Raw genomic sequence first — 26686 nt, 5'->3', positions numbered from 1 at the left:
AGTTATTATCAAAAAACAGTTTCGTAACAGCAATCTTTCTAAGCTTATGCATATTATCAAAGTAATCCTTTATTTTCTGTTTAGCATTCTGCATTTGCTCCTTTTCTTGTTCTGTAAGATTCCTCCTAGTTTGCAGTCCCTCTAAATAAGTCTTATTACATCTTAACCATATCTCCCTTTGTTTTATTTCCACCCTATTTTTAAATTCCAGTTTAATTTTATCCCACTCCATAGTTATATTTTCAGAAGAAAGTTCTATTTTCCCTAATAGCTCCTGAATAATTTCCACTACCCATTCCTTAAATTCCTGTCTTATTTCAACAGATAGGCGGGAAAGCACCAGTGCTCATTTTTATTTCATTACTTTGTGTTTTTATTTTAGTTCTTATTGATGGATGATCTGAAATAGTTATTGGGTGTGTATCAATTCCTGTGAAATGTAAATTCTGTCTAGCCTAGCCCAGTTTTTGTATCTTGGGTAATAATATGTAAATTCACTCTGAACTCCTAATACTGAATTCACATCTTCCATGCCAAATATTTTCATAAGTTTCTTTAAAATTCTACCCTCCTTTGTTATATTTTTCCTCCTGAGCCCCCCGGGCACATCTTTAGCATTGCAAATCATATTCCAGTCCCCATCTATAAGTAATATTCCTTGCAGAAAGCTGATTATTTCTTCCAGAATTTTCTTAAGCTCCATTATAGCAGTTTTTTGTGTAACATAAATACATGCCAGTGTAATCCTCCTCATTTGCCAATAATCCCTTAGTACTACAAATGTACCGTTGGTGTCTTTTTATCCTCTTCTATTGCTATTGGAGCTCATCTTACAAATTAATATAAGTACTCCTAAGTACTCCTGTCTTCCTTTGCTCCATGAATTCCTTTGAATAACCATTGTGAAAACCTTTTTTTATCAAATTCACATGTTCAGTTCTTTCCAAGTGTGTCTCCTGTAGCATAGCTATTTGTTTGCACTCTACATTTTTAATATAGTTCACCACTCTTTCTTTTTTGTATTTATCAGTGAGACCATTAATGTTTAAAGACATTATAGAAAGCATCATAGTCTTGAGAAATGTTTATTCCCACCTTTTATGTATAACAGTTTTTATAAATGTCTAGTTTCAGCTTTTGTGTTACATGCATGTACTGTCTGGCAGATTAATCTTTTATTCAGTTGTTTCTTGCCATCTCCATTTGAGATTATGTCACGTTACAGAACTTTTTGTTTTATGAAAACCCTCAAACAAAAATACACCAAAACCAATCCCCTAAAACCTATTAACTTAATAACACAGAAAACCATGTACATCTTCAAAATATTCAAGTTTTACCCTCCTAGTAGGAACAAATGTTCCAAACTGACAGCCACCCCCCCCCACACACACACACACACACACACACACACACACACACACACACACATTGACTTAAGTTAACCTAAAAGAAAGGTTATCCATGATAAGATGCATGGTATAGCTTGTGGTTCTATTAAGTGTTATATGGTTTTGTCTTATCTTTGTAGCCCTCTCAGCTGGGAAAACACAAATACTTTCAGAAAACATTTTTCCAAGCCATTTCTCTTTATCAGATTGCCTGCTAAAGACATGAGAACCAGACACAAAACTTTACTAGACAAAACACCTTATAATATTTAATATTCTTTGTTCATTTACTTGCTTTCTCTTAAAACTTGTTACTAGATTAAGCTAATGGCCTTAACCCAGTCGTTCTCTTATGCAAAAAAAATGAGAAAAAGTACACTAATTTTAATTTTGTCATACACTTTTAACCAGATCTTTTTTTACATTGCAGTATTATATTTCTTAAAACAAACAAGGAAAAAGAGAGAAGAAGGGGAAAAAGAAAAAAAGAAGAGCCCCTTTTTACATTAGTATCCCTATTACACTTAAAATAACTGAAAGAACTTTACTTTATAACATGCAAAGAAAATCATGCACTACTCACATAGTACTATTAAAATTTGCTTTACTTTCAGTTAACTTTCTCCCCTCCTCTTCCCTTTTCCTGAGTATTTTTCCCAACATTAATGACATAAAGTAGTGCTTATTCTTTACAGTCCCCGGCAAGGTTAACAAAGTCCAATATTTCCATATTTTATTGTTCTGTCATGTTTTACAAATATAATTATTGCTTTGTAATCCCACATTTGTCAACTTCCAAGTTACTGATTTTATTCTTCAAACATTAATGACACAAAGTTAGACATATGCGTTTGAGTCCCATACAAGCTTAAGAGAGTCCAAGAAAGTTCAATGTTTCCAGATTTTCTTGTTCTATTCCTGTTCTTCTCATTCTCCCAAACCCTGTCTCTGCTTCATTTCCAATGTACTCTTGATTCTTTTAGTCACCTCTTATGCATTTTCCCCCTGTCAGGCATTTTCAGTTGAAACACTAGAAAAGGTTTCACTGGCACAAGTCTCTCTGTGGTCTTTATTACCAGAAGAACAAGAAGCAGAATCTCCTTCTGTTTCACAGCTCACTTTTTATTGGAAAAACTTTTATATTTCTTCTTTAGCATGTACTTCATTTAAAAATTATTTTGTTCCTGTAGGGTAAAATATTTTGAAGGTAGCTGGGTACAGCAGTTTGAATCTCATGCCTGTTTCTCAACATTCTCCGAATAATGGGATACATTTACTACTATTCTGCCTGGTGTACAATGAGAAGTCATTCTTCATAAACATTCTGCTGTCTCCTACCTTTAGTATTTTGTCTTTCTGTCACAGTTATGTCAGAATCGACTTATTTTGCTGGTAAGATTGCATCTTTAATATTAAAGGTCTAGGCTGTTTTCTCATAACCAGGTTTGAAGCATACACATGATGTGCATTTTCAATTAACAGCTCCTGTTGTGGAATACCAGTCCAGTTGCTTATTTGTGCTTTCATAAAATTAATACAGTCTGTTCCTTCCAGGTTTTGCCTATGTGCTCTGTCATCTAATTCTGTTATTTTTTGAAACATCTGTTCTTGTGCAGTCTCATATTCAACCAGCCTTTTCTTCACTTTGACCTCTGAGTTTTGCAGTTTTATCACCTTATCTGAATATCTTTTTAAAGTTTCTTCCATTTTTCCAGCATTTTATTGTTTGAGTTGATATACTCCATCAGTGTTTCATTTATTTTAGTCAGGTCTGTATGCAGTTGCTTTATACTTTCCTATAGATTACTGGGAGTCATGTATAGAGCTTGCACTGCTTTTTGCTGAACAGCTACAGTACTTTTGGCCGTCAGTGTTTTTTCGTCACCTTTTGTAGCTGATTTTCCTTCTGGTCCTCTGTATTTATTTTTTCCTGACATCTAGGCAGTGCACTTACTAGCCAGTTACTAAAATTTTCCCAGAAGTCTAGGTCCACTGGATTTTGCTGCTAAGTTTCTGTTTTCACACTGGGAGAGTTAGAATTATCTATTGCTATATGTGCAGCCATCTTGGAAGCCAGCTCTGCTCTTTAGTGTTGCCTTTATAAACCTGGAAAGATGCAGCCTTGTACAAATACCACCATGCTTTACAAATACCTCAACTGCATCTTGGCCAGTGACGAGTCCATGTCTTTTACACACACTGCACAGTCAGGCATTTTATATTATACCTTGTCTCCCATTTCAGACTTTTCGTTTGTGGTATAAAGTTGTTTCTGTAGTGCTGCATGAATTCTATCCAAACATTTAGCTTCAATAAATTAATTCCTTGCTGCAGGCAGTGCTGAAGTATGCTGTCTCACTGTCGTGCTCTTCATCAAGCACCTTATCAGTGTGAACAGAATGGAGATGAGGCTTATGGCTAGGCTGATGTGGACTGTGCCCATAAACTCCCTCCATAATCCCCAGTCTAGTACCATTTCCCAGTCACATTCACATCTAGTTTTTACTTGTAACATTTCCTTTAGTGTTTATGTCTTTATTAGGCATCTAGGAGTAACTTGATATGAAAGTGCCAAGTACCAGGTTCAAGTTTATGTAAGTCTTATTGCACTTAGAGACATACCAACAGTGGGCCTAGATTTAGGTCTGCTGTGCTTCAGGCAAACCTGACAATTGTTAGCAATCTGTTTCAAGCTAGAAATACATTCACTGTCTTTGGCTGAACTGCAGAGTTGATTCTGTAATCTGTCAAAGAAGTATGCCCAAACTGAAGATGCAGTTTCTGTAACGATTTCTTCTTTCTGTCCGTGTTCTGTGAATCTGTGAGGACTTCATTCTCATAAGGACTATCCTTAAGGTATTTATTAAGAAAGTTAACACAATAATGTTCAGAAATGTTGAATTCATGATTCCCTGGTTGTTTAAGCATCACTGCTGTCATTTTCCATGTCAAAGTCTGCTCCTGCCATTTTTAAGAATGCCTTACTCAACAACGTAGGTATTGCAGTTTGACTACACTGTTTCAGTATCATACTTTTATGATTTTTGCTGGTATTTTTGTCTCTTAATGTAACACACTACTTTTCTTTTTTTTAACGTTTAAAAAAATGATTACATTTTAAAATGCAACACGGGTTCACATACATTACTAGACATTAAAATAAACCATAATGACAGTTTCCATTATTATTTTCATTCGGTATACATATATGTTTTCTTTTTAAAAACTTTCATTTTTCATAAATTGTTCAGTTCTTCCCTTCCCATTTACCTAACTAATCCTTTTGAACCTTATTCTGCATGTATTGTTCCCAGAAATTACATTTATTTCTAGGAAATTTGTTCTTTCCTTTTTCTAAAGATCATACCTCTGTTTTCTTTATAACCATTACAATATTCAAAACTTATTTTAAGTTTGATATAGATTTTGATTTCCATTTTCTAGTAATTGCTTTTTCTGCAGTCAGCAACATTAACCTTAATAAGGTCTTGCTGTGTCTAGACAATTCAGATCCTGTATCCCATCTCAGAAGAATCATATCCTTCGCTAATCGCTACCATTTGTTCTCCCAGCATTTCTGTCAGAGTACTGTATAAAAAAATTGTTAAAATCTACCAGTTTGTTATACCCCCCCCAAAAAAAAAATATGCTCCCAATTACATATCTCTCCCCCATAAGATTGCCAACATTTGCTGTCTACCGGATTAAAAAAGTCCTTTAAAGTCTTCTTGCGGTATAAACATACTTCTGCAAACACTTCCATGCAAAAGTCCTAAACCTTCAGGACTTTGTTGCATACTTGGGAATCCTAATTTTTTTTAACGTTGTTCTCTCGTAAATTGTCTTTTTGTTCTCTTTTTCATATTTTTTCTAACCTCCCCGATTAATTTTTATAGTTATCATGCAGTATATGACACACCCTACTAATTATTCCTTTTTCAATAATCTTTTCTGTTTTAAACCCAATTAAAAACTGTATCAGAGCTGGTCTTTCACTTAGTACTCCATTATCCATTTATTTTTGCCTATATTCTATTATCAGTCTCTAATAGAGAGGGCATTTTCAAATCTACAGTCCAAACTCCTGCTTAGCCTCATCTTAGGGCTGCCACCTTTTCAAATGCCCAAAGTCGGACATTTTTGTAGAAATGTTAGATTTTGCAGGGCAAAACATACCCACTGCCAGTACAGAGGGCAGAACTTTACTTTTTTGCCAAAAAAAAGTTTATTCTTGTAGCATTTTAGTTGTTTATTCTGTTTCTTATAACATTTAAAGTGTTTCAGATACAAAATAACTGTTTTTTTTTAATTTATTTATTTGTATTTGACATTTGTTGACTGGGATAGTCTGTCTGCGACAAAGCCTTTTTTCAGCGGAGGCCCTGGGAGAAAAGATCCACTATTAAAGAAAATATAGGAAATATTTTTGTCTTAAAATCTCAGGATATTTTCCATTTTTTCACTTTTTTTGCACAACACAACTGCCCAAAGGGGGACTTTCCCTCGTAAAGTGGGACTGGTGGTAACCCTACCTTATCCTGCTCTAATTTCTGTCCCGAGGTGTTTGGTCTCACTACATTGGTTCATGTGCTAATTTCCTCCAATAAATTCCCTCCCCTCTTGCCTATATTCTATACCCCTACTTGCAGATGTCCCTGTTGCAAAATCGCCCCTCTCCATTCCCATACTGGCTTTACTTTTAGAATATTTTCAACTTTTTTGTGAATATAATATTCAGTATATTTGTTACTATTCTCTGTTGAGACCCCACATTACATCATCCTCTCTTTCATTTTGATTTATAACCTTGTGCTTGAGTTATGTATACAAGTCTGTTGATATACCTCCAGTTCTAGGGGCTCTGGAAGATGCATTTTCTGCTGCTTCTATGCCCTCCGACTCAGCATCTAACCCCTAAAAAATGACAGGTTTTACAGCATTCCTGATTCCTGTACCTTTATAAAAATCCCTATGCTTTCCCCTCTGTCATATCTTTGGATACTGACAAAGTTCTAGAACCATTCCCTTTTTTAACCTAATCCATAATTATAAGGACAGCAGACCGCTTGATAGGTATGACAGAAATGTATATACTTCTGTCACCTTAGCTTTTCAAACCATTAACTGCAAAATGCATGTGTCCATTTTCCTTTTATTTGTTTTGAGCAAAGTGAGTCAAGCCAATCTTTGTAGCTCTGACTTAAAATATAATGTTATGGACATGCTTAACTCTTCCTCTCAGGTGGCTAAATACACAGTTAAATTGCTACAATTATGCAGATGTCAACTGCTGGGCAGAAGCAACTGGTGTAGATAAGAAAAGGCATACTTAGATGAAACTTTAGTCGTTCCTTGAGGGTGTGAAAGCCCAAATTGTTAAATGCTCCCCTGGACGAGGACTTTTATTTGGTAACATTTCTGCTAAAGTTTTCAAAAGTTTAGAATAATGGAGAATTTATGCAGAGAGTTGTATAAATTATCTTTAGTTCCTACATTTCAAAGGAGTTATCCTTCCAATCCTGGTCCATTTGTTCATAAACCCTTTAAATCTAGTCATCAGAAATCTGGCAAACAGCATTTCCAAAGGAACCAGCAAGGTGACTCCAAAAAGAAATACAGTGGATCCCAAGGTCCATTTCCCCCCTCAAAAAAAAAACCTTCTGATTATCATTGGCACTTGCTTCCTCCTTCTCCTCTCTATCCCGGCCTCCATCTGAAAATCACAGGGAATCCTTCTGTATGCCTACCTGCATTGCAGTTAATGACCACAGACTTTTGGGATCTAAACATTGTAGAATAGGGTTGCAAATTCCAGTGGGCATCCCTCCCATTCCATCAGGTATTCCTTAGCCCCCAATCATCAGCTTCATCTTATACCTCAAATTATTGCAGATATATTGCTGAGGGGGGTCATAGAACCCGTTCCCTCAGGGCACTGGGGTCAGAAATTCTACTCAAGACTTTCTTGTTCCCCCAGAAAGAGGGAACTTTGAGACCCATTCTACGTCCATCCAGTCTAAACACTTTTTTACTTATTCCAAAATTTAAAACATTAACATTTCAGACTGTCTTTCCTCTTATTTCCCCTCAAATCATTCTAGTCATGCTTGACCTAAAACATTAACGTGCATTTAATTGAGAGCTTTGACATACATCTAATAACTATTTCAGATTATGCGCCAATAATAACCAAGTTTCTAAAAATAATGATAAAATATTAATGTGTATGAATATATTTTATTAATATTTTATTATTTTTAGAAACTCACAGTAGACTGCCAGTTTTATTAGACAATTCTATCAGTCAACAACTGTCTTTATAAAGAGCTCTCTAAAGACAAGGAAATTAAATGCTGTAAATTAGAATTAATTAGAATTAATTAGCTAATTAACATTCAGAGATTTCATTGGCTTAAGAAAGAGTTAAGTGGAGATATAAGGGAGTTTTTTGCTTTTTATTTTCATTAAAGTCTGAAGAAGCGCCCTGTGAGGCGTGAAAGCGCTTACTTTCTACAAATAAAGGATACATCAGCTTTTTAAGTTGGCTTTGATTGTCGTGGTGTGCTTCTAATCTCTTGTTTCCATTTTTATTTGATTAAGCCAAGGGTCTTAATCCAGACATTGCATACACAAAAGTAATAGAAAACATACCAGCTCTACATATGTTATGATCTGTGTACTTTTGCACCCCATCCGCACCTCAACAACCCAAGATTACAGCCTGTTAAACATGCTTTTGTCTAGCATTTTTTTCAGTTTATGCATTGAAGTGTGTATATCACTTAATACTAAAAAGAAGAAAGAAAAAAGCACCTGTTAAATAGCTTTATCACATACAACAATAACTAAAGGCTTTGTTATAAAACATGCAATTTATGTCATGAAAAGTTTAAAAGAAATACTGTTGAGAACAGAAACTGTTTTACTTACAGTTTTCCTTCATCTTCCTTTCTTCCTTAGTGTCGTTGGAAAGAGTGACATGAAGTGAAGCAAATATGTTCAACAAAGACAACAAAAGTCCATTCCCTCTACTATTTCTTATACAGCCATATTTCACAAGTGTGAGTAATTCTTTGTAATCTCACATATATTCCCTAATATGTCCTCCCATTTCACTGTTGCAGTATTCATTACACTAGGGATCCCCTGCCAAGGGCGGCCCGACATCCGGCCAGTATAACAAAGCTTTTCACAAGTATGCTCTTCATGTAGTGTAGGGCATAAAGGTGATGTCCGAACATACCATTCTCAGAACTTCTTTGCCGCCAGTCCTAATGCCATATCTCAATTGTCAGTCTGAATGCCCATTTAGTTGATGGTTCACCAGTCTGTTAGATATATGTGCCCCATTGGGGCTTTGTTGCCTTATCTTTCTTTTACTATTTTGTTGCTTGTGGGGTTTCATGTCATCCAAGAAGGATAAATGACAGTCTGGGAGACAGATTCCCCATAAGACTCTCATGAACATTGTCTGTTTTGCCTTGGCACTTCGCTCGACCATATGTTGTCTTCTGTCTATCAGACCTTTGTTCCCAAGGCCCTTCTTAGTAGGCTTTCTTCTTTGGCACTTTATCTTGAGAATCAGTGTTTTAAGCTTCTTGCTAAAGACACAAACTTCCCGCTCCAAGGGACAGCCGTCTGTGACGAATAAGGCCAAGAAATCTAGGCTGGAATCTTTTGCTGTACAGCCGCCACCGGATGTCTCTCCCAAAGTGAGTGATAGCCCAGAGGTTCGCCTGGCTTCATTGTTGGATCTTCTGCCATGACCGGATTGGAGGCCAGTAGGTATCCAATGTTAGGCACGTCCGAGGAGGCATTGCAGACATCTGCTTTGGACATTGAGGGGAACCACTTCTGATTATCTCTGAGGGCCCAGGGGTGTTCCTCAAATTTTAGTCAGAGAAGAGGTCCCTACTGCAGTTACTGAATGGCGTCCTGGGTGAGAGCCTTCTAAATTTTATAAGGTGGACATCCCAATAAAGAAAAGGGAGAAAACTAAACATATCTCTTTAGTTCTTAAGGATCAGGGGTTGTTTAGTGCTTTGATCAATTTAAACCCAGCTCAGGAAGTGTCTGTTCCAGCCCCACTTAGTCCTCTACCCCCCCTTAAGAGTCCCAGAGAACAGGATTCCTCTGAGGGGAGGTGGATTCAGATGAGGAATCCCTTGCTTACTCCTCCCAGATTCCCTCTCCTTTGGATTATGGATTGGAGGGAGAGGAATCTACCAGTCCTGATATTCCCGTTGAAGAGATTTCTTTTGGGGACACTATCTCTAGGATGACGTTGGTTTGGACATGTGCTGAAGAGGGATGCAGAGTATATTGGGAAAAAGATGCTAAGGATGAAGCTGCCAGGTAACCGGAAAAGAGGAAGGCCTAAGATAAGGTTTATGGATGTGGTGAGAGAGGACATGCAGGTGGTTGGTGTGACAGAGCAGGATGCAGAGGACAGGAAGAAATGGAAACAGATGATCTGCTGTGCCGACCCCTAATGGGAGCAGCCGAAAGAAGAAGATCTCTAGGATGACGGAGTCCTTTAAATGGGATTGTGTTCAAGTTTCTGAGATACAAAAAAGGTATTATGAGCTATTGCAGATGGATTCTCCCAAACCTTCTGCTGTCCCTCCTGTTTTGGCTGCTTTGTTGAATGCTTTTTGTGATGCCTCTAAGGCTTCAGATTCTCAGCGTCCTTCCCCAAGAAACCTGATTATTTTTGTAGGGTGCCTGAGGACTGTAAATTCTTGTACAAATGTCCTTCAGCTGACCCTTGGTGGTGTCTGTAGCTTCTGACAAGCCATATCAATTGCTTCCTTTTGCTAAGTTACTGTCTTCTGATAAAGATAGCAGAACCATGGAAAGGCTAGGCAAGAAGGTCTGTATCTCTGCTACCTTGGAATTTAGGGCTGTTAATTATCAGACTTATATGTCCACGTACTTGTTGGCTCTGTTTTCCCAGGCCTGTCAGGTGATTTCTGTCTTCCAGACTCTGAAGGTAAAACGGCTGCCCTTTCCCTGTTGGGGACTTCCTCCCAGGTGGGTTGTGATTCCATCAAGTGTAATTATGATGCGGCAGATGTTTCTTCTAGGGATGCTGATTTTTGGTCAGTGATGAGGAGGTATTGTTGGCTTTGGCTTCAACCTTTGCTTGATGATATTAAGGCTAAGTTGTTTGTTGCCCCTCTAGATAATAAGTACTTGTTTGGTGAAGCTGCTGCTGCTTTGTTCAAGTCCCTTCAGGATAAGGGTAAGGCTTTACAAGAACTTAAACATGTGTTTGTTTCTCCTGTGCCTAAATTTGAGAGAAAGTACCCCAGTAAGCCAGCTTTTGTTTGCAGGCAATTTCACCCTCCTTCTAAGGGTAAAAAGGGTGGAAAGCGGGCTCCTCCAGGAAGGTTACTTAGACTTCTGTGTCTCAGAAGTCTCATTTTCCTGATAAACCAGTTGTTGTCTGACTATCCTAGTCTTCCCAGCCATTTCCTCTTTCTCTTTGCCTATCTCTCTCTCTTCCCGTGTGGCTAAAGATTATTCAGGATTCCTGGGTTCTATCCGTTATCTGCCAGGGATATTTCGTGGTCTGGAAATCTCTTACACCTTTCATGGGAATTCCTCTGCCCCCTCAGGAACAGCTGTCTTTCTTTCCAAGGGTGTTTCGAGAACTTTTGACTCAGGGTACTATTCAAGAGGTGCCTGTGTCCCAAAGGGGGAGGGGGTTTTACTCCGGGATGATTCTAGTGCCCAGGAGAGAGTGTGCTTGGAGACCAATTCTAGATCTCTGTCATCTAAACACTTTTCTGAAGGTCCCCTCCTTTCGAATATTGTCCCTTCAGACTTTGTTGCCTCTTTTGCTTCCTCAGGCTTATATGGTGTCTGTGGATCTCAAGGATGCTTATCTACATGTACCTAGTCATTCCCTTTTGAAGAAGTTTTTACATTTCTCTGTTGCTTCCTGCCATTTTCAGTTCTTTACTTTGCCCTTTGGCCTTTCTACTGCCCCAAGGGTATTCACCAAATGACTTGCACCTGTCATTGCTTTTTGCAGGCTTCAGGGGATACAAGTCTTTCCTTATTTGGACAATCTGCTGATGTTCTTCGTCTCACATTGCTGCAGTCCTTACACTTGGGTAGTCCGCTGTCCTCGGTCGGCCCGAATATCAAAGTATAAGGCTGACGTCGGTCAAGGCGCATTAGACTGACATCAGGACGTCAGGGTACAAATGCGCATGACCGACGTCATATCCTTAGTCTTTTTTGCCGCATGGTCCGATGCAGAAGCAGCGTTGCAAGTGCCGTTCGGCGTTCTGAAATTTTAATTGAGTTTCAGACCGAGTCAAAGTTGGCTAAGTACCCGTTGGAATATTTTAGTTTTTCTTGCCTCAGTGGTTTACCGGATGTCAGAAAAAGTGAATAACTGTATTTCTTGTGGGAAACAGATACCGCATAGAGATTATCATACTTTGTGTATTCCTTGTTTAGGGCCTGAGCACGACGTTGTTGGGTGTCGCTTTTGTGCTAGGTTCAATAAGCGCACTATTAAGCAAAGGTTAGATTGTGCCAGGTTAGTCTTCGGGAAGTGGTGTAATTATAATATGCGCCGGATGCTCCGGCCGCTTCTTAAGAAGCGCAAAGACAAAGCAGCTAAGCCCAGGCAAGAAGAGTCGTCTGCCCGGACGCCGGTTCTTAGAGGTGTCGGTGGAACCGGTGGTTCCGCCGGAGGTTTCTCTGGAGTCCCAGGGGGAGACTTTGTTATTGCAGGATGTGGCCTCTCAGGAGGCAGGTCAGGCTGAAGGGGCTTCTCAGGTTACTGTACTCCCCTCCCTTCCTAGGGTGGTTAGACCCTCTCCTTCTGTTTCCAAGGCTTCTCCCAGAGGCAGGCCAGGTTTAGCTTCTGTTGGTGTCACTCCCAGTTCTTCAGGATCTGTGCCCAAGAAGCACATGCTTAAAATGGCAGAAGATTTGATTACTTTGATTAGAGGATGTCCTTCATGGATGCATCTGCAGTTATAACAAGTGGGTTGTCCTGTCGTCAGGCAGCCCTTCAGTCGGCCGGATTCCAAAGTCCGGGTCCGGCTTCGGCTGATGTCGCACTCACCCGGCGTCATCTCTGTTGGTCTTGGTATAAAGGCATCAGCCGACGCCATTTTCCTCAGTCTTTCTTGCCGTGGCCCAAGCGGAAGCTGTTCCCAAGTCCCGGTCGGTCGGATCCAGAGGTTACTTCTACCGAATACTACTTGAAGACTTCTAAAGCTAAGTACCCGTTGGGGACTCTTTCTTGCCTCAGCCGATGTCAGAAAAAGTTAACAATTGTTTAAACTGTGGGAAACAAATACCTCATAAAGATTTCCACTCTTACTGTCTGCCTTGTTTAGGCCCAGCCCACGACGTAGCAGCCTGTTCGGCCTGTGCTTCTTTCAACCGACGAACGCTTAGGCGTCGGTCGGAGTTCGCAGAACAGTTTTCGGTTCTGATTTTGCGTACATTATGCCGCCGGATCCTCCGACTACCCAATCTGGCAAAAGCAAAGATAAAGACCGACACTCATGGGTCCGCGGTTTCGGCGAAACCATGGTCAAGCAAACATGAGTGTCTCGGTTTCGGCCGAAACTGAGAAAACTGAACAAAGTACAGCTGAACCTATTCCTACAACTGAGGCCCCTGCTACACCTCTTGAAACGACTTCAGAAATTTTACCCACCACGGTGGTTGACTTATCAGACACCATCCCTTGGATGTTTCTACCCCAGCACGTGGTGCTGCTAGGCCTCCAGCAGCCATGTCCATTAAGGCCTTCGCCAGGGCTAAAGCAGCCAAGACTACTAAAACAGTGCCTGTTAAACCACCCCCATCCAGGCCCTCTTCTAGTTCTCAAATGCTTACTTTGGCAGAAGATTTAATTTCTTTAATTAGAGGATCTCAATCTCACCCAGACAGGGCCTCTCAGCCCCAGAGAAGAGACCTAGGGCAGAGCCCCGAGCCAGTGTCCTCTGATGATTCTGCTGATGAATCAGACATAACTGACCAGCCAGAGGCTCCCTTCTCCAATTTTGAAGATTCTGATGCTGAAGAATCCATCCCAGCTGCTTCCCCACCAGAAGAATTCTCCTTTGGGGAAACCTTGCATGCCATGCGAGAACAGTTCCAATGGCAGCAACAGGATTTTCAGACTCCAGAAAAGACTTAGGACCTTTCTGCACCTCCCACAGCACAGGCCCTTAGCTATACCCCCTGTTCTCTCTGTGGTGGATGATGCCTTCAATGATGTTTGCTCCGCTCCAGATTCTTTATCCCCAGCCCCTGCCAAACCAGACAGATTTTACAGGGTGCCAGATACTCATCACCACCTTTACAAGGCTCCACTTGCAGACCCAGAAACTATATCCCAGGGCCCCAAGGCAGTAGCCGCGACCATAGCTAAAAACCCTATTCCTTCTGAAAGGGAAGCAAGGTCATTAGACAGATGGGGTAAAAAGGTCTACACTTCAGCTACTCTCTCAGCTAGAGCTTTAAACTGTCAGTTTCACATGATACAATACCAAGAGTTTATGCTGGATCAGTTAACTAAAAAACTAACCACTGATGAATCTCTTGATAAGAAATATGTATTAGAGATGGTAAATAACATACAACAGGTTAGCAACCATTCCTTAAAATGTGGCTATGATGCACTGGAGGCTTCATTTAGATCAGCCATGACAGGCACAGTGATAAGAAGGCATGCATGGCTAAAGGAACAAGCTTTACGGATCATGTTAAAGCTAAGTTGCTAGATGCTCCTATGGACAAGACAAGTTTGTTTGGTACATCTGCCCAGCAGGTTATGAAGAAAATGGAAGAAAAGGCAAAATCTGTTCAAACTGTTAAAGATTTCTTGCAGGTTCAACCCCAAGGTTTAGCAGGAACTGGCCTGCCAAAATTGGTCCTTTCCTGACTCCACAAAATTTCAAAGGGGCAGGAATAGACGTTCCAGAGGCAGAAACCAATCCAGAGGAGGTGCCTACAGAGGAAGACAGTGGCAAGGTAACAACAGAGGCACAGACACAGCCACTGCCACTACATCAACACAACCACAGTGACTTAACCTAAATCGCCTACCAGGGAACAAATAGCAGCTCCTCTAGGCGGAAAGTTAACCTTATTTTCAAAGAACTGGCACTACATAACAAAGGACAAGTGGATTTTACAAACCATAGATCAAGGTTACGGTTTCACTTCCACACTTTTCCAGTCAAAAGAGGAATGCCAAATCTACCTCCAAATCAAAAACAGAGGCTCTACCAGATAATGGAGTTAGCAAACATGAGAGCTGTGGAAAGAGTGCCAACAGCAGAGCAAGGAAAGGGTTCTACTCCAGACTATTCCTAGTTCCAAGAAAGGAAAAAGTTGGAGACCAATTCTCGACCTGTCCACCTTAAATACATACATCATTGTCCCAAAATTCAAAATGCTGACCCTACAGCAACTTCTTCCCATGCTGGGCAAGGAGTCTTGGCTGGTAACTCTAGATCTCAAGGAGGCATACCTGCACGTCCCCATTCGACCAATCTGCAGAAGATACCTCAGATTTCTTGCAGGATCAGAGCACTATCAATTCTCAGCATTGCCTTTTGGCTTATCTACTGCGCCCAGAGTATTCACAAAATGCCTGGCATCAGTAATCGCCCATTGCAGACTTCAGGGAATTCAAATTTACCCATACCTGGACGACTGCCTGCTACAAGGGACAACAAAAGCAAGCTGACAACAGATTTACAAAGGGTCATTTACTTGCTACAAGCACTGGGATACACAGTCAATTTACAAAAGTCAAGGCTGATACCATCCCAAACAAGCACATTCTTGGCGGAATTGGACACAGTAAAACAAATGGCATTCCTGACTACAGAAAAACAAAAGAACTCCCTCTATACTTCTTGGCACTAACAAAACTGAACAAGTTAACAGCAAGAAAAGTACTGCAGGCCTTGGGCTTCATGGCATCATGCATAATCTTGGTTCCGTTTGCCAGACTACATATGAGAAAACTACAGTGGTACCTAAAGAATTTATGGTCCCAACACAGACACAGTCTAGAAACAGAAATCCCACTAATTCCATGCTTAAAACAGGAGTTCCTATGGTGGGCTCAGGCATGCCAGTCAAACCCAGGCCTACCCTTTCGCAGATGTCAAGCAAGCCAGACCATCACAACAGACGCTTCAGACCTAGGATGGGGGCCCACATGCTGGACAAATGCGTGCAAGGATTGTGGACACAGGATCAACTTCAACTGCACATCAACCTAAAAGAAATGCTGGCAGTAAAACTGGCAATCCAAAAGTTCAAACCATTTCTCAAAGAGGGCCAGTTGATGATAAGGACAGACAACACCACAGTCATGTGGTACATCAACAAACAGGGAGGCACTCATTCATACCCCTATGCAGAATGACCTTGGAGCTGTGGACCCTGGCACTCAGCTACAACATCCAGTTACAGGCAATATTTGTACCAGGGAAAGACAATACCCTAGCAGACATATTAAGCAGAACCACTGGATGCCCACGAATGGAAGCTTCACCCGGACATCTTCAAGACCATCTCAAAGAAATGGGGAATGCCACAGATAGACCTATTAGCATCACCTCTCAATCACCAGCTCAAAAATTCTGCACAAGGACATTCCACCCATTAGCATGGAAAGTGGATTCGCTCTCTTCAACTGGAAAGGCCTAACAGCATATGCATTCCGCCTCTTCCTTTGATACACAAGGTACTACTGAAAATCAAGGAAGAACGTCCAAGGATAATCCTGATAGCTCCAAACTGGCCAAGACAACACTGGTACCCACTACTGAGGAGCATGTCTCGAACAATATGTGGACAATTCCCTGATGCCTTTGATGTTAACGCAGAACAACTACAGCATCATACATCCAAACCTAAAAACCTTGCAACTGACTGCATGGAACATCACATAACAGCAGCTATTCCAGAACTTTCCCAAAGAGTTAAAGACATTATTCTTGAAGCACACAGACCTTCAACAAGAAGGAACTATGCTGGAAAATGGAAAAGGTTTGTCATCTGGAGTACGGAAAGAGGAAAAGATGTGTCAAACATAGATATGCCTAACATTCTGGAGTATCTGGCGAACTTCTTCATTCAGGCCTGTCCTACTCCTCCATCAAGATACATGCATCAGCTATTTCAGCAGAATACAGCTTTGATACACCTGTTTTTCGCACCCTTTGCTCAGGCAATTCCTCAGAGGAATCAAGAATGTAAAACCTCCAAGGAAACCACCATTACCAGCTTGGGATTTAAACTTTGTGCTAGAAAAGTTGACACTAGCACCCTTTGAACCAGCAGCAACAGCAGACCTACAACACCTGTCATGGAAAACTGCTTTCCTACTGGCAATTACTTCAGCAAGGAGGGTTTCAGAACTACAGGCCTTAATGGCAGTGCAACCCTTCCTAATCTTCCACCAAGATAGAGTGTCCATGAGGACTAATCCTACATTTATGCCTAAGGTGGTATCCAGAGTATCTTTAAACCAGGCAATCCACCTACCTACCTTCTTTCCCAACCCACAAAACAGAGGGAAAGAATACTGCATACCTTGGATGTACATAGACAGCTACGCTACTACTTGGACAGAACAAAAATAGCAGAAAGACTGACCAACTTTTTGTAGCCTATGCAACAGGAAGGGAAGGAAAAGCTATTTCCAAACAGACAATCTCCAAATGGATAGGAAATTGCATACGATTCTGTTACTCCTTCCATGGAAAACCAATTCCACAGAACATAAGACCTCACTCTACAAGAGCAACAGCCACTACCACAGCCTTCTTACGAGGAGTGGCAACCAAAGACATTATTGAGGCGGCTACTTGGACCTCCGTGCATACATTTGCCAAGCATTATAATTTGCTTCTATATTCCAGATCCCGAGCAGGGTTTGCCACTGCTGTACTGCAAGGGATCCTAAACACACCATAATCTACTTTTATCCTCCTCCCCTAGTTGGCTATGGTATTCTACCCACTTGTTATGACTGCAGATGCATCCATGAAGGACATAGTACAGTTTTGTACCTACCATAAATGTAGATGTCCGAACTGGATAGCATCTGCAGTCAGGATTACCCTCCCTCCATCCCCTCTGTGGTACTCCTAGGGTGTTTACCCTTCTAATAGCTAGCTGTTGGGGGGGGGGTCTTTTATGGTGTATTTGTTTGTGTATATGTACATACATGCTTATTGTTGTGTTTACCTCTATCTATTTGAAAACATTGGCATCTACCCAAATTTTAGCCTGCAAGACGGCTACTGGCATCTGGGGCAAGAAACACTGAGGAAAATGGCGTCGGCTGGTGCCTTTATACCCGAAGACCAACAGAGATGACGTCGGGTGGAGTGCGACATCAGCCGAAGCCGGACCTGGACTTTGGAATCCAGCCGACTGAAGGGCTGCCTGACGACAGGACAACCCACTTGTTATGACTGCAGATGCTATCCAGTTCGGACATCTACATTTATGGTAGGTACAAAACTGTACTTTCTTTGCCCCCTCCTGATAAGAGACCTAGGGTAGAACCTGAGTTGGTGAGTTTTGAGCAGGCTTCGGATGTTTCAGAGTCTTCGGCTCAAGACTTGCAGGAGTATTCTCCTTATTCTGATTCTGATGTGGATGATTCTACTCCTTCTGCTTCTCCTCCTGAGGATTTTTCTTTTTCAGAGACTCTTCATTCCATGAGGGAACATTTTAAGTGGGAAGGTCAGGACTTCTCTGATTCCAGGAAACGGCTTAGGGAATTTTTGTTTTTACCCCAGCATAGGCCTTTGGCTATACCTCCTGTTCTGGATGTTGTGGAAGATGTATTTGCAGAGGCTTCTCTTAATCCTGATTCTTTGCCTCCTGCTCCTGTTAAACCGGATAGGTATTACAGGGTGCCTGAAGCTCATAAGTATCTTTTTAAGAGTCCTAGGGCGGACCCAGAAACTGTCAGTCAAGGGCCTAAGGGTGTTAAGGCTTCTGTTGTAAAAAATCCGGTTCCCCCAGATAAAGAGGCCAGGGCTTTGGATAGATGGGGAAAGAAAGTCTATACTTCTTCCACCCTAGCTATGAGGGCTTTGAATTGCCAGTTTCACATGTTGAAATACCAAAACTATCTGCTTTCTCAATTGAAGTCTAAGGTAGATGCTCTGGCGGAAGGTATTGAGTGTAAGGAATTACAAGATTTGGTACATGTTTCTGAACAGGTGGGTAAGCATTCTTTGCAATGTGGTTTTGATGCTGTACAGGCCTCGCCTAGGGTGGCTGCCACTGGGTCAGTTCTTCGCAGGCACGCCTGGCTGAGGGATCAGAATTTATCTGACCATGTTAAGACAAGGATTTTAGATGCTCCTTTACAGTCTGATGTGTTGTTTGGTTCACCTGTGGAGGCAGTCTTAAAGAAAATGGAAGACAAGGCTAAGTCTATGCAGACTGTTAAAGATTTTTTGCAGGTTCAGCCTCCGAAGTTTAGTAGGAATTGGCCTACCAAGGGGTGGACGTATCCTTCTTATGATTCCCAGTCTAGGGGTAGATCTAGACGTGGTAGGGGCAGAGCTCATGGCTCTTTCAGGCCTAGGACAGGGAGTTCTCCTGCACAGTCTTGGTGAGGGCAGGGGTCAGTCCTTTCGTAAACAGACCCAATGACCTACCTTTTCAGCTGCCAGAGCCTTCTCACCTGGCAGCACCTTTGGGAGGAAGGTTGGCTCTTTTCAAAGAAAATTGGAGTTTAATTACCCAAGACAGATGGGTATTGGATATCATACACCAAGGTTACAGGTTTTATTTCCATACCTTGCCTCCTTTCAAAGGCATGCCAGACATTCCTCCTCAGCAAAGAATAGAGGCTCACAAACAAATTTCTCTGCTACTTCAAATAGGGGCCATACAGCCGGTCCCTCTGCCTGAAGTGGGCTTAGGATTTTATTCTCGCCTGTTCCTAGTACCAAAGAAGGGGAACACGTGGAGACCAATTTTGGATTTATCTATCCTCAACACTTATCTGGACATTCCCAAGTTCAAAATGTTGACATTACAACAGCTTTTACCTCTGCTGGGCAAAGATCACTGGATGGTAACTCTGGATCTCAAGGAGGCTTACCTTCATGTTCTTATCAGACTGAGTTGCAGGAAGTATCTGCGTTTTCGGGCTGGGACTTCTCATTATCAGTTCTCTGCATTGCCCTTTGGCTTATCTACTGCGCCCAGAGTGTTCACGAAAGTTCTGGCTCCAGTGATAGCTTTCTTAAGGCTAAAAGGAATACAGATTTATCCTTATTTGGACGATTGCCTGATTCTGGCTCAAGGAAAGGACGAACTTCTTCATCATTTGCAATATGTGATAGCAGTGCTAAGATGCCTGGGGTATTCTGTGAACGAAATAAAGTCCAGTCTAGTACCCTCTCAGGACATGTGCTTTCTGGGTGTAAGACTGAATACAGCATCCCAGATGGCCTTTTTGACCCCGGACAAACAAAAGAATCTTTCCCTTTACTTCCATCAGTTGTCTCATCAGTCCAGGCTGACTGCAAGGACAGTCCTTCAAGCCTTGGGGTTCATGGCATCTTGTATTCTGGTGCTTCCCAATGCCAAACTGCATATGAGGAAGTTACAATGGTATCTCAAAAATGTATGGACACAGCACTGCCAGGATATGGACACTGTCATTCAGATAATACCTTGCATTCAAAAGGAATTTTTGTGGTGGGCTCAGGAATGTCACCTAAACAAGGGACTCTCTGTGACCCGGCCAGAGGCGAGTCAGATTCTAACGACAGATGCCTCAGACAAAGCTTGGGAGCTCATCTAAATGGAAAGTGGATACAAGACACGTGGCCTGCCAGACTACAACATCTACATATCAACTTGAAGGAGATGTTAGCAGTCCAGTTTGCATTAATAGCTTTCAAGGATTTACTTCTTCCAGGACAGGTGTTGATTCTAACAGACAACACAACTGTCATGTGGTACATCAACAAGCAAGGGGAACACATTCTTATCCTCTATGCAGGCAAGCAATGATTTTGTGGGAGACTGCTCTCAGTTTACAGCTAAATCTTCAGGCAAGGTTTCTGCCGAGCACAGAACTCCTTAGCAGATGTGTTGAGCAGGCAATTATGGATCCCCACGAGTGGAAATTGGATCCTCATGTATTTCAAAACTGACAGTGTCATGGGGAACTCCAGACATAGATCTGTTCGCTTCTCCACTGAACTACCAGCTGCCAAAGTTTTGCACAAAAGGTTTCATCCCACAGCCTGGAAAGTGGATGCTCTTTCTTTCAATTGGAGCAATCTTCATGTGTATGCCTTTCCACCTCTGCCTCTCCTCCCAAAGGTACTCCTAAAGGTCAGACAGGACAAGCCAAAGATGATTTTAATAGCTCCAGATTGGCCTCGACAGCACTGGTACCCATTACTGAGAAGTCTGGTACGGGAGCCTCCATGGCCTTTGCCTTCGATTCCACACCTGCTGTCTCAGGAGAACAGTCATTTACTCAATGTCAAACTTCACTCTCTTCACCTAACAGCCTGGCATATTCTGTTTTGAACCATAGAGGGTCTCAACTTCCACAGCAAGTTTTGAATGTTATTTTGGAAGCCAGAAGGCCTAGTACAAGGAAAGTGTATGCAGATAAATGGAAGAGATTTTTATTTTGGAGTGCAGCAAAGGAATTTGATGTTTCTGAGCCTAAATTAAGTGTGGCTCTTCAATATCTTACTGAGTTACTGGACAAAGGTTTGTCCTTCTCTTCTATTAAGGTTCATGCTGCAGCAGTTTCTGCTCACTATGACTGTGACCCACCATTGTTTTCTCATCCTTTGTTCAAGCAATTTCTTAGAGGGGCAAAGAATATAAGACCCCCACGTAGAGCTCCTACTCCTGCTTGGGATCTCAATTTTGTGTTGGAGAAACTCACTCTACAACCTTTTGAGCCTGCAGCTACTACCGAGTTGAAATATTTATCATGGAAGACTGCTTTTTTGTTGGCCATTACCTCTGCAAGAAGGGTTTCTGAATTACAGGCCCTTATGGCGGTTGAGCCTTTCTTGATTTTCCATAAGGATAGGGTATCTTTGCGTACTAATCCTTCCTTTATGCCTAAAGTGGTTTCTAGTGTGGCTTTAAACCAAACTATTCATTTGCCTACTTTTTATGCGAATCCCCAAAATAAAGGGGAAAAGATTTTGCACACTTTAGATGTACACAGGCAGTTGCGATATTATTTGAGCAGAACTAAAGGGTTCAGGCAGTCTCAGCAGTTATTTGTTTCTTTTGCTTTGAGTTCTCAGGGCAAGCCTGTGTCAAAACAAACTATTTCTAAGTGGATTGGGTTTTGCATTGCTTTCTGTTATTCCCATCATGGTAAGGAGATTCCAGCTGGGATTAGGCCTCATTCCACTAGGGCTACTGCCACTTGACAGCTTTTTAAGGGGTGGCAACTAAAGATATTTTGGAGGCAGCTACTTGGAGTTCAGTGCATACTTTCTCTAAGCATTATCACCTTCCACTTTACTCTAAATCTAGGGCTGGATTTGCCACTGCTGTTTTACAGGGCATTTTGGCAGCTCCTGCTGCTTTATAGTTTTGCCATCCTCCCTTACCTCTGCTTTGGGATTCTACCCAAGTGTAAGGACTGCAGCAATGTGAGATGAAGAACATAGTACAGTTTTGTACCTACCATAAATGTAGATGTTCGAAGATCCACATTGCTGTAGTCCAATTTACCCTCCCTCCTTCCCCTCTGTAGTTAGAGGCGGTTGTGTGGGTTGGGTTGTAAATATTGTGTATATTGTATATATTGTACATATTATTAGTGCAAGGGTGGTTGGTTGGTTGTTTGCTGTCTTTTGGTTTTGACCTTTCTTTTTAGGGTCTTCTGACATCTGGGGCAAGAAAAGACTGAGGATATGACGTCGGTCATGCGCATTTGTACCCTGACGCCCTGATGTCAGTCTAATGCGCCTTGACCGACGTCAGCCTTATACTTTGATATTCGGGCCGACCGAGGACAGCGGACTACCCAAGTGTAAGGACTGCAGCAATGTGGATCTTCGAACATCTACATTTATGGTAGGTACAAAACTGTACTTTTCAGGCTTCCTCTCCAGAGATCTTGTTGCAAAATCTTGATTTTTCCATTTCCCTTCTGCAAAGCCTGGGGTTCACAATAAACTTCAAAAAATCTTTTCTGACGCCTTTTCTGGACCATGTTGATGACTTGCACCTGTCATTGCTTTTTGCAGGCTTCAGGGGATACAAGTCTTTCCTTATTTGGACGATCTGCTGTTTCAGGCTTCCTTTCCAGAGATCTTGTTGCAAAATCTTGATTTTGCCATTTCCCTTCTGCAAAGCTTAGGGTTCACAATAAACTTCAAAAAGTATTTTCTGATGCCTTCTCTAGACCATGTTTTTCTGGGGTGCAGGATCTAGACTGTGTCTATGCGGGTCTATATCGCTTCGTCGAAGACTGAAAATATCGAAGCTGATATGGTCGGCACCATATCAGCAAAAGTGAGAGACATTGAACGTTTTAACGGAAATCTCCGTAAGGGGAGATTTCCATTTACTGCAATGTAGTGCAATCTCAAAGTTGGTATATTTAGGTAGCGGGGGTGTGGGGGGCACAGCCCCCCCCATATGGGGGGTGCAGGGGGCTTGCCCCCCTGCTTGCAATGTTTAGTTGTTTTATTTTTTTATTTTTTGTTTTCTTTTTTTTATGTTCGAAGTTTTAAAATATTGATGATATGGTATCGACCATATCAGATTCGATATTTTGACATTTCGATGATGTGATATAAACCCGTCTATGCTGGCATCCCTGCCTCCTCCCAAGACTTTAACACTCATTTCCTTTTTTCAAACTCTTCTTCCTCTGGCCTCTATAGCTTTTGGGGAATTTCTGCGAGCTCTGGGGTTCATGGTCTCTACCATTCCTGTGCTCCCTCTGGCCAAACTCCACATGAGAAAGTTTCAATGGTTTCTGAAGTCAGTTTGGCTTCAACATGCTCATCCCCTCAGATTTGTAGTTCCTATTCTGCCTTGTCTCAAGAAGGAACTTCAATGGTGGATTCAGCAGTTGTGTCTAAATCCAAGGCTTCCTTTTTATCCCTTTCTTCCCTCACAGGAGCTATTCACAGATGCTTCAGACATGGAATGGGGGGGCAGCATTTGGGTGACTAAAAGTGCAGGAGGTTTGGTCGTCTCTTCAACAGAAAGAGCACATCACTGTCAAAGAGATGAGAGCTCTTCTGCTGGCTCTTCATACTTTTCATCCTCTTTTCTACCCGGGACATCTCAAGGTGTTTACAGATAATACCACAGTGATGTGGTATGTAAACAAACAGGGGAGGACTTATCACCTTTGCTGGTTGGCAATCCTTGTGTGGGAACTTGCTGTCCAGTATTAAGTGACTCCTCAGGCAGTTTACATTAATTCAGGTCAAAATATTGTAGTAGGCACTCCTGAGCAGTTCCTTAACTCAATCCCATGAATGGATGCTTCACAGGAATATGCTTCTGGACATTGTCAGTGGGGTACTCCTCAAATAGATCTTTTTGCCACCGTACTGAACTGACAACTTCCTCTTTTTTTGTGCCAGTGTCCCAGTTCCTCTGGTTTGGAAGATGGATGCCCTATCCTTTTCTTGGAAGGAGATTTTCTTTACCCTTTACCCTCATTTCAAAAGTCCTGTTCAAAATTCACCAGGATGCTAAAATATTGTTAATGACTCCCTTTTGGCCGAGACAACATTGGTTCCCTCTTATTCTGCCTTTAGCCAAGGGCAAGCATCAGAAGTTACTTTACAGGGTGGACCTACTCACACAAGACAAGGGATCTCTCATCCATCCCCACCTGTCCACTTTTCAAGTGACACTGAGGGTGATAGGATTTTGATTCCACATAGACACCTTTAGTGTTTAGGTTTCTGCAGGAGGCCAGGAAACCCAGTACTAGGAAATCCTGCTTATCCAAATGGAAGAGGTTTTCTGTTTGGTGTTTGTCATAACATGAATCCATTTTCTGTGGATGTTCCTTTGGCTCTCTATTATCTGTGTAAATTGCTCAATGCTGGACTAGCTTATTCTTCTGTTAAGGCCCACTAATCAGCTATCTCTGCTTGTCTGCCTTTATCTTCACCTTTAGCTTCTAGACTTCAAGCTAAACAATGCCTTAAGTGTTCTTCATATCAGGCCTCACAGGAAGCTCCTACCTGGGATCATAATTTTGTTTTGGAAAAACTGACTCATGCTCCTTTTGAGCCTGCAGCTTCAGCTTCCTTGTAGCATTGCTGTTGGAAGACTGTATTTTTGTTACCCCTTACTTCTGCCAGACAGGTGTCTGAGCCTCAGTCCCTTATGGCTTGTCCTCCTTTTTTTTGGTGTTTCATAAGGACAGGGTGTCCTTGCATACCAATCTTTGTTTTATGCCCAAGGTGGTGAATGAGTTGTCCCTTAATCTGTCAATTCATTTGCCCACTTTTTTCCATTCTCTGCAATCTGCCAGTGAGAAGTTGATGCACACACTGGATGTTCATAGACAACTCATATTTTATTTGGATAAGGCTATTAGAAAATCTGATCAGCTCTTTGTTTCCTTTCATCCTAGGTCCTTAGGAATAGCTGTGCCCAAGCAGACTATTTATTCTTGGATCTCTAAAGCTATTTCTTTGTGTTATTCCTTTCATAGTAAGAGTCTTCCTTATTCTATTAAGGGTCATCCTACTAGAGCTGTGGCTTCTTCTGGTGCTTTTTTCATGGGTTTGGATACTAACTCTGGTCTTGAGGTAGCTACCTGGACTTCTGTGCATACATTTACCAAGCACTACAAGTTGGATGCAATTTCCAGAACTAGAGCTGGTTTTGCTAGGAACATCCTTAATGACTAACTAGAGGGGTCTGCTGGCCCTTCCTCCTCCCTCTCTTCTTCCTGAGCTTTGGCACTCTCTCTAGTGTAATGAATACTGCAACAGTGAAATGGAAGGACATAATACAGTTGTGTAAAATCTTACCATAACAGTAGATGCCCCTCTCTTCACTGTTGCAGTATTCAGACCCTCCCTCCTCCCCCGGTTCATTTGTCTTCTGCATGTACTGAATACCTATTTGTTTCTTGGACTGGATTTCCTACTGGGGCTCTCATTTCTGAGGATAATACGACCAAGCATCACCTTTATGCCCTATGCTACGTGAGGAGCATATCTGTGACGTACTGCGTACCTTAAAGCAACCTAAAGGCTTTAGTATACTACCCGGATATCAGGCCACCATTGGCAGGGATTCCAAGAGATGGACATCTACTGTTATGGTAAGATTTTACACAACTGTACTTTTCTTGTTGCTTATCTTCTTCCTGTTCTCCCAACTCCAGATTCCGGTTCAATTCCAAGGTATTCCTGATTCTTCTAGTCATCTTCTGTGCTTTTCACTGTCTCTCAAGCAGTTTTATTTGGAGCAATGGAAATGGTTTCACTGGCAAATTCTGTCCATGTGCTTTATTCTCATAAGTGTGAGAATCAGAGTCCCCTTCTGCTTGATGGCTCACTTTTGTTGGACAAATGTTTGTATTTTCCCCTTAGCCTGTTTTGCATCAAAATTACTTTTTTCCTCCAGGAAAAAGTATTCTGAAGACAACTGGAAAAAGCAGCCTGAACCTTACACCTTCCTCTTGACATTCCCTGATTTTTGGGATAAATTTGTTTCTCTTCTGCCTGGTGTACAGTGATTCATCATTTTACACACACACTTTTCTATCTCCAACTTTTAATACGTTGCCCTTTTGCCAGAGTTTTGTCAGGATCAACTCTTTCTGCTGGTAAGATTGCATCTTTACTAATACAGGTCTTGGCTGCATTTTTCATGGTCAGGTTTGAAGCATTCACACAATGTGCCCTTTTAATTAACAGATCCTGCTGTGGAATACCAGTCAAGTTGTTTATTTTTGCCTTCATGAAATTAATACAGTCTATTCCAGATTCTCTGATACAGCAGAAAATCTCTGATTTTCTCCAAGTTGCTCTGTCTTCTAATTCTACCATTTTTGAAACATTTCTTCTTGAGCAGTCTCATATTCAGCCAGCATTTTTTTTTTCATTTGAATCTCTGATTTTTGCAGTTTTATCAGCTCATCTGAATATCTGTTTAAAGCTTCTGTTTTGTCCATACTTTTGTTTTTTTGAGTTGATATACTCCTTCAGTGTTTCATTTATTTCAGTCAGCTATGTGCATATTTTACTTATTTTTTTTCATCTACATTACTA

At 41.5% G+C, this 26686-nt stretch overlaps 1 protein-coding gene across 2 annotated transcripts in view; it reads left to right on the top strand.

Annotated features, from left to right (window-relative positions):
• Positions 1-26686, top strand: part of ACSS2 (acyl-CoA synthetase short chain family member 2) — an 822457-nt gene that overhangs the window by 775018 nt on the left and 20753 nt on the right. The window contains exon 18 of one of the 2 annotated variants that reach the window (XR_006367143.1): positions 8352-8452. The exons of the other annotated variant lie outside the window; for it this stretch is intronic. The gene's annotated coding sequence lies outside the window, so the exon portion shown is untranslated. The remainder of the gene's footprint in view (positions 1-8351; positions 8453-26686) is intronic. 2 annotated transcript variants of the gene reach the window in all.

Source organism: Protopterus annectens, chromosome 12.part0 (assembly GCF_019279795.1).
Source record: "Protopterus annectens isolate FY-2018-M chromosome 12.part0, PAN1.0, whole genome shotgun sequence".
In the NCBI taxonomy this organism is placed as follows: domain Eukaryota; kingdom Metazoa; phylum Chordata; order Ceratodontiformes; family Protopteridae; genus Protopterus; species Protopterus annectens.
The sequence above is the reverse complement of the archived record's forward strand: the minus strand, read 5'-3'. Positions and strand labels throughout refer to the sequence as shown.